The sequence below is a fragment of the Mytilus californianus genome, unplaced genomic scaffold (assembly GCF_021869535.1).
Source record: "Mytilus californianus isolate M0D057914Y unplaced genomic scaffold, xbMytCali1.0.p SCAF_2, whole genome shotgun sequence".
In the NCBI taxonomy this organism is placed as follows: Eukaryota; Metazoa; Mollusca; class Bivalvia; order Mytilida; family Mytilidae; genus Mytilus; species Mytilus californianus.
Window position 1 is genome coordinate 82277330 of NW_026262668.1, and position 9828 is coordinate 82287157.

Here is a 9828-nt window from a genome sequence, read left to right on the forward strand (position 1 = left end):
TTGGTGAATTGTTTATATCTATTGATGTAAACATCCTTTAGAATTTTATAAATTTTATTTGTTTATAGTCTGACAACAGATTTACTAAGTATTGCGCAACAGCATAGTGTATTGCACAACAGCAAGAAATCATTAATTGAATATAAATTCAATTCATATAACCAATTTCAAGTTCTTTGACTACATTTATTCAGAAACCTATAATATGTCAAATATTTAATTACAATCCAAATTCAGGCCTGTATCAAGCTTGAATATTGTGTCCATTTTTGCCCCAACTGTTCAGGGTTGGACTTCTGTGGGTGTATCCAGCTGCGCTCAGCGAAGCAGTTTATTGGTTAATATCTTGGTTTAACAGATAGAAGAAAATTTTAAAGAGTAAAAATGACCAGAACAATAAGATCTACAAATAAGTAAACTTGACATGGAAGAGGAGAAGTATCAAATTAAAACTCCATCTTTGTTATTAATCATCACAGATGTCAATCTTAATTGTATTTTATAAGTACACTTAAACTTAATAACAATGAACAAACTAACAAGATGATTTACAAAACTTATGACAAAAAAAAAATATTTTGAAAGCATTTATGGTTGAATTTTAACAAACCATCTGTTGAAAAATGCAGAATTGTCTGGAGCATAATTGTTTATTTTTAGTTCACCTGGCCCAAAAGGGCCAAGTGAGTTTTCTCATCACTTGGCGTCCGTCGTTGTCCATTAACTTTTAGAAAAATGTTCTCCTCTGAAACTACTGGGCCAAATAAAACCAAACTTGGCCTAAATCATCTTAAGGGTATAATCTAGTTTAAAAAATATATATCCGATGACCCCCTGCATCAACCAAGATGGCCGCCATGGCTAAAAATAGAAAATGGGGGTAAAATGCAGTTTTTGGCTTATATCTCGGAAACAAAAGCATTTAGAGCAAATCTGACATGGGTTTGAAATATTCATCAGGTCAAGATCTATCTGCCCTGAAATATTCAGACACATCAGACAACCCGTTGTTAGGTTGCTGCCAGTCAATTGGTAATTTTAAGGAAATTTTGCAGTTTTTATATGACCGTTGTATATAGGTATGACGTTGTCGTCGTCCGAAGACACATGGGTTTTCGCACAATAACTTTAGTTTAAGTGAATGGATCTCTATGAAATTTTACCATAAGGTTCAATACCACAAAAGGAAGGTTGGGATTGATTTTGGGGGTTATGGTACCAACAGTTAAGGAATTAGGGGCCAAAAAGAAGCATTTTTGTAACATCCAGACAATAACTTGTGTGTTAGTGTATGGATCTCTCTGATATTGTACCACAAGGTTCCATATCACAAAGGGAATGCTGGGATTGATTTTGGGGGTAATTGCCTCAAAATTTTAGGAATTGGGGGCCAAAAAACAAGCATTTTTCTAGTTTCATGACAATAACTTGTGTGTAAGTGTATGGATCTTTCTAAAATTGTACTACAAGCTTCCATATCACAAAGGGAAAGCTGGAATTGAGTTTGGGGGTAATTGCCCATAACGTTTAGAAATAAGGGGCCAAAAATAAGCATTTTTCTAGTTTCCAGACAAGAACTTGTGTTCAAGTGTATGGATCTATCTGAAATTGTACTGCAAAGTACCATACCACAAAGAGAAGGCTGGGATTGATTTTGGGGGTAATTGCCTCAAAATTTTAGGAATTAAGGGCCAAAAACGCATTTTTCTAGTTTCAGGACAATAACTTGTGTGTAAGTGTATGGATCTTTATGAAATTGTACTACAAGGTTCCATATCACAAAGGAAAAGCTGGATTTGAGTTTGGGGGTTATTGCCCTAAACGTTTAGGAATTTGGGGCCAAAAAGGGGCCAAAAAACAAGCATTTTTCTAGTTTCCAGACAATTACTTGTGTTCAAGTGTATGGATCTCTCTTACATTGTACTGCAAGGTATCATACCACAAAGGGAAGACTGGGATTGAGTTTGGGGGTGATGAATCATAAGGGGGTTCAAAAAATTGGGGGGGGGGGATTTTTTTTTCCTTAATTTTCTTTTTTTTTTTTCTTTAAAATTTTCCATTTTAAGTTGGTTACTTTTGATTTATATATAAAAGCAAATAATAATGATACGTATGGTTTGATTTCATCAAAAATTGAAATATTTGGGTTCTTTGATATGATGAATCTAACCGTTATTTAGATTCTTAATTTTTGGTCCCGTTTTCAAATTGGTCTACATTAAGGTCCAAAGGGTCCAAAGGGTTTGGTTTTAACAAAAATTGAATTCTTTGGGTTCTTTGATAACCTAACCGTGTATGTATTTAGATTTTGCATATTGGACCATAATAGGTAAATTAAAAATTTTAAGTTCTTAGACCACATTCATTCTGTGTCAGAAACCTATGCTGTGTCAAATATTTAATCACAATCCAAATTCAGAGCTGTATCAAGCTTGAATGTTGTGTCCATACTTGCCCCAAATGTTCAGGGTTCGACCTCTGCGGTCGTATCAAGCTGCACCCAGCGGAGCATTTTATTGGTTATTATCTTGAATATTATAATAGATAGAGATAAACTGTAAACAGCAAAATTGTTTAGCAAAGTAAGATCTACAAATAAGTCAAACATGACCAAAATTGTCAATTGACAGCATAAGGAGTTATTGCCTTTAAAGTCAATTTTTCACAATTTTTCGTAAATCTTTTACAAAAATCTTCTCCTCTGAAACTACTTGGTCAAATTAAACCAAATTCAGCCTAAATCAACCTTAGGGTATCTTAATTTAAAAAATGTATCCGATGACCCCACCCATCAACCAAGATGGCCACCATGGCTAAAAATAGAATATAGGGGTTTACTATAGAAATCTATGGGAAAATTGTAAAAAAACAATTTCAAATGGTCACAACTTGAAAACTAATTTAAATAATGATAAGGGGGTTTCAGTAACTATTGTAAGACTACAATGGGATGACCTGCTTTTAATTTAACTACTGGGCCAAATTAAACCAAACTTGGTCTCAATCATTATTGGGGTATCTAATACTATTTATTATGATTTTAACCTTATTTTACATGATTTCCAAAACCACAGTAGATACAGGTGACCAACACAGGCTCTTGAGAGCCTCTAGTTTGTATTTCTTATTTCTTTTTTGCTTTCTCCTGATGTAAACATGTTTTATACTATTTAGCTCACCTGGCCCAAAGGGCAATGTGAGCTATTGCCATCAATTGGCATCTGCCGTTGTTGTCGTCGTAAAATTTTTCAAAGATCTTCTCCTCAGAAACTACTTAAAAATTTCAACCAAACTTGGGATGAATGATCCTTATGGTATCTAGTATAAAGTTTGTGTTTTTTTTTCCCCAATCAGTCAACAAATAAGGCTGCCATGGCTAAAAATAGAATTTTTTACAATTTTTTTAGTTTTTCGCAGAAACTTTGATAGATAGAGAGAAACTTCAAAAGCAAAAATGTTCAGCAAAGTAAGACCTACAAAATAAGTCAACTTAAATGAAAGTGTGAACTGATTCCTTATAGGATCTACACAAAAAAATCCAGGTGAGCCATTCAGGCTCTTAGGAGCCTCTTGTTTACAATTTCATTTAGCTAATTTCTGGTAAAAAACAAGAGGCTCTCAAGAGCCTAAATCGCTCACCTGATTTGTTAAAGCTTAATTCATTCATCAATCATGATTTATATTTTTGAGTAATAATGTATATCGGTGTTTGCTTAAAAATGCACCTTTTTTGGGGTGGGTTGGGGGGTGGGTGGGGGGTCATATATGCCTCAAAATTACCGGTATGTTCTTAGTGCTTAAGAGATTAAATATAACAAGAATTCTGTGAGTATTGCATGGCAATACATAATCCCCTATTGGTTAAAAATCATTGTATTGGAACAAAATTCTAGGTTGATCTATTATCTATAAGTAAACCTGGTGAAAAGGAGTTGAATTAAGTCTTGTAGTTTCAGAGAAAAAGTAATGATTCAAGAAGAAAATTGTGAAAAATAAATCTTTCAAGGGAAATAACCAAAACTATAATTTCTCCCCAAAAAAAAATTTCCTACAGTAACCCAACAACAGATTGGCATTTTGTTCTGAACATGTTCATGCAGATAGATAAATACTATTTTTCTCATTTACACTTTCTTCTTATCTACTATAATTTTCAAGAAAATAATCAAAATCTAAAATTTCCTAATAAATAACTACTTCTAACAGTAACCCAACAATAAATTCTCCAAATTCTCCAATTGGCATGAAAATTTCATAATAGATAAATATTTACCTAATCATCACTCTAACTCTCTTTCACGTTTGCTCTAACTGCTTTAGTTTTTTGAGATGTAAGCCAAAAACTGCATTTGACCCCTATGTTTTATTTTTAGCCATGGGGGCCATGTTTGTTGATGGATCAAAACTTCGGATACAATTTTAACCTAGATACCCTAAGGAACATTTATTTAAAGTTTGAATGTTTTTGGCCCAGTAGTTTCAGAGAAGAAGATTTTTGAAATAGTTTACGACGAGAGACGATGAAAATTACCAAATTAGTGGCAGCAACCCAACAATGGTTTGTTTGATTTGTTTGAAAATTTCAGGGCTGGTAGATCCTGACCTGTTTAACATTTTTACCCCTGTCAGATTTGCTCTAAATGCTTTACTTTTTGATATATAAGCCAAAAACTGCATTTGACCCCTATGTTCTATTTTTAGTCATGGCGGCCATGTTTGTTAATGGATCAAAATTTCGGATACAATTTATAAACTAGATACCCAAAGAAACATTCATTTAAAGTTTGAAGGTATTTGGCCCAGTAGTTTCAGAGGAGAAGATTTTTGAAATAGTAAGACAGAAAATTACCAATTTAGTGGCAGCAACCCAAAAATGGTTTGTTTGATTTGTTTGAAAATTTCAGGGCTGGTAGATCTTGACCTGTTTAACATTTTTACCCCATTTCAGATTTGCTCTAAATGCTTTACTTTTTGAGATATAAGTCAAAAACTGCATTTGACCACTATGTTCTATTCTTAGTCATGGCGGCCATGTTTGTTGATGGGTCAAAATTTTGGATACAATTTATAAACTAGATACCCAAAGGAACATTCATTTAAAGTTTGAAGGTATTTGGCCCAGTAGTTTCAGAGGAGAAGATTTTTGAAATAGTAAGACAGAAAATTACCAATTTAGTGGCAGCAACCCAACAATGGTTTGTTTGATTTGTTTGAATATTTCAGGGCTGGTAGATCTTGACCTGTTTAGCATTTTTACACCATGTCAGATTTGTTCTAAATGCTTTACTTTTTGAGATATAAGCCAAAAACTGCATTTGACCCCTATGTTCTATTTTTAGTCATGGCTGCCATGTTTGTTGATGGATCAACATTTCGGATACAAGTTATAAACTAGATACCCTAAGGAACATTCATTTAAAGTTTGAAGGTATTTGGCCCAGTAGTTTCAGAGGAGAAGTTTTTTTAAATAGTTTACGACGACAGACGACAACAGACGACGACAGAAGACAACAGACGACGACATACGACAACGACGGACGACAACGGACGCAAAGTGATGGCAAAAGCTCACATGGGGCCCTTTGGGCCCCCATGAACTAATAATACTTGTGTTTATATTATTAGAAAATGAGAATTCTTCACAACAAAAAGTACCCAAATTAACAAATAAACCTGTGACAATTCAGTTTCTATTCAGGTACCAAGTTAGTTAAAATCCAACCATTTTTATGTCATACCTAGGAGAATTATGTTTTTCCGTCGGTGCGTATGTCTGTCCGTCAGTCCCGCTTCAGGTTAAAGTTTCTGGTCAAGGTAGTTTTTGATGAAGTTGAAGTCCAATCAACTTGAAACTTAGTACACATGTTCCCTATGATATGATCTTTCTAACTTTAATGCCAAATTAGAGTTTTAACCCCAATTTCATGGTCCACTGAACATAGAAAATGATAGTGCGAGTGGGCATCCATGTACTATGGACACATTCTTGTTTAAAATAAACTGTTGACACAGAGATATATCTCACCTATGTGTAATTTTGATAGTAAAATGCAAATGTGCGAATTATTGAAAGAACATGAACAATGTCTGACGGAACAGGGCCTAATAATTTCCATGAAAATGAGATATATATATATCAATGTTAATACAACTGCATACCAAATATTGACTTATCATAAGTGACTCCCCTTAAACTGAAGTAATCACAAACTTTAGCATGTTAACTATGCAAAAGTTTCAAAGTCAATAGACTTTGACTGATTGTGTAAGGGCAAATAATCTCACTGGAAATGAGATGGGCCAATACTAATACAACTGCATAATAAATATCATTGATTTACCATTAGTTGTTCTCCTTTAACTGACCTCATCACAAATTTGAACAAATTATTGACACCTTTGCTGCCCTTGCAGAAATGGAACCCTTTTTGACTCTGTCAAGGCGATACAAAAACATAGTTTTATATGAAATATATAGCAAAAATTGTAGGCAACGAATACTTACTGCTTATTGCTGTACATAGATCTAAATATATAATCACAATTTTCGTTCATTTGTGCATATTGATGCCACATGCACTAAGTTTACCCTTCTAGAGCACCTGATATCAGATCTCACTCCATTTTTAGGTGGGGTCCATGTTGGTCAGTCTTCAGTTTTTCATGTAGTGTTTTATAAACTGTTATTTGCCTTTCATCATTATTATCGCTTTTGCCATGATTTTGCCAGTCTCTCTTCAACTTTGAGTTTTGATTGGTATCTTCTTTCTCTCTCTCTTTTTTTTTTACATAAACATGGGAAGTATTGGGAACAAGTTTAAATGTGAGATGTTAGTCACAAATGAGACCCCTGCTATAAGTATTCAGTAAAAAGGAAGTTGATGACCAAATAAATGTGAAAGCACATCTCACAGATTAGCATAAGAACAATGTGACCAATATTTCATTAATGGCCATTAAGTGTGAGAATATATATTAAGTATTCGGATAACAGGAAGTTAAAGACTATGAACCTGAAAATGTGTCACACATTATGACATGCTCACATAAAGCTTGTTACCAAATTTCAGGAAGCACACTTTGTAATTCCCGTGGAAAATGCATGGTTTGAAACAGACAGACACTGTGAAACCCAAAGCTAGTTTTAAAATTGCAATTGAATACGAATCATTTCCCTTGTTTGGAAATATACTAGTATAAATACTAGTTCACTGCAATGCAGAGCAATTTTCTGTATCTGTATAAATTCTGCAAATGTAGGTACACTCCAGGAGTTGAATAAAATAATATCATTCACCACATAGATTAATTTAAAGCTAAAATTAAGAATATATCCAATCCACCAGTCAAGTATAATAATGACAGGGGCGGATCCAGGGGGGGTTCCTAACCCAGGATAAAGGGGGGGGTTCCAACTTTATGTCCCCATTCAAATGCATTGATCGTCAAAAAAAGAAGGGGGGGGTTCCAACTGGAACCCCCCCTCCCAGGGATCCGCCACTGAATTATGTTAATAGAATGAATTCTTTTGTTCCATAACCAGTTATATACAATTCATAAATTATCTCACAATGAAATGATAATATTTGTGAGAGAAAATAGAAAATAATGTGTTACTTCAATCCACCTATTTAATAATCCCGTTTGTTTACAAGTATATTGGAAGGCATTTATAACTCATACATGTATAAACAAAATATTATCTTTAAAACAACAAACTAATAAAATGCTTCGCTGGGGCGCAGCTTGATACGACCGCAGAGGTCGAACCCTGAACAGTTGGGGCAAGTATGGACACAACATTCAAGCTTGATACAGCTCTGAATTTGGATTGTTATTAAATATTTGACACAGCATAGGTTTCTGACACAGAAAGAATGTGGTCTAAGAACTTGAATTTTTTTAATTTACCTATTATGGTCCAATGTCCAAAATCAAAATACATGGTTAGATTCAGCATATCAAAGAACCCCATATATTCAATTTTTGTTAAAATCAAACAAAGTTTAATTTTGGACCCCAACTTGGACAAACTTGAAAACTTGGCCCATAATCAAAAATCTAAACACATGTTTAGATTCAGCATATCAAAGAACCCCAAGAATTCAATTTTTGCTAAAATCAAACTATGTTTAATTTTGGACCCTTTGGACCTTAATGTAGACCAATTTAAAAAAACGGGACTTTAAATTAAAAATCTAAATACACGGTTAGATTTGGAATATCAAAGAACCCCAATAATTCAATTTTTGATGAAATCAAACAAAGTTTAATTTTGGACCCTTTTGACCTCAATATGAACCAATTTGATAGCGGGGCCCACAAATAAAAACTCTAAATTCATGGTTAGATTCAGCATATCAAAGAACCCCATATATTCAATTTTTGTTGAAATAAAAAAAAGTTTAATTTTGGACCCCAACTTGGACCAACTTGAAAACTGGGCCCATAATCAAAAATCTAAACACATGTTTAGATTCAGCATATCAAAGAACCCCAAGAATTCAATTTTTGTTAAAATCAAACTAAGTTTAATTTTGGACCCTTTGGACCTCAATGAAGACCAATTTAAAAAAAACGGGACCCAAATCAAAAATCTAAAAACACAGTTAGATTTGGCATATCAAAGAACCCCAATAATTCAATTTTTGATGAAATCAAACAAAGTTTAATTTTAGACCCCAATTTGGACCAACTTGAAAACTGGGCCCATAATCAAAAATCTAAACACATGTTTAGATTCAGCATATCAAAGAACCCCAAGAATTCAATTTTTGTTAAAATCAAACTAAGTTTAATTTTGGACCCTTTGGACCTTAATGTAGACCAATTTAAAAAACAGGACCCAAAATTAAAAATCTAAATACACGGTTAGATTTGGAATATCAAAGAACCCTAATAATTCAATTTTAGATGAAATCAAACAAAGTTTAATTTTGGACCCTTTTGACCTCAATATGAACCAATTTGATAACGGGGTCCACAAATAAAAAATCTAAATACATGGTTAGATTCAGCATATCAAAGAACCCCATATATTCAATTTTTGTTGAAATCAAACAAAGTTTAATTTTGGACCCCAATTTGGACCAACTTGAAAACTGGGCCAAAAATCAAAAATCTAAATACATGTTTAGATTCAGCATATCAAAGAACCTCATATATTCATTTTTTGCTAAAATCAAACAAAGTTTAATTTTGGACCCTTTGGACCTTAATGTAGACCAATTTGAAAACTGGACCCAAAATTAAAAATCTAAATACACTGTTAGATTCGGCATAACAAATAAATAAATGTGATCAAAGATTTTACAAATCTAATGCGCCATACTGTGCAATTAAAGATTACTTCTTGAAATTTTTCAATATTTGAAATTTGAAAAAAAAATAATATTTGAAGAATAATTCTTTTTAATTTCTGAAATCTGAAATGAGAAAAAATTGACCCCCCACAATTTCTTTTTATCCCCCCCCCCCCTTTTTTCCCCCAAAAAATTCTTTCCCTCAAGATATGGTCAAAATCTCAATTCAAATTTCCAATGGAGTTGGCAACCATAATTACCCATTTAAATTTACCATAGTGCTAACTTAATCTATTATATAATAGAATTAAAAATATAGTGTCAAATCTTTCATATGGATTTTTTTGTAAAATATATAAATATGCATTTCTTTAAACATAATTTAAAAGCAGTGTAAGGGAAGTAACCAAAACGTTGTATTTGGATTACCTCCCTTACACTGTTTTAAATTATCTTTATTGTTCATTAACCATTACTTTATACATAATTTAAAAGCAGTGTAAGGGAGATAATTTCAATGATGAAT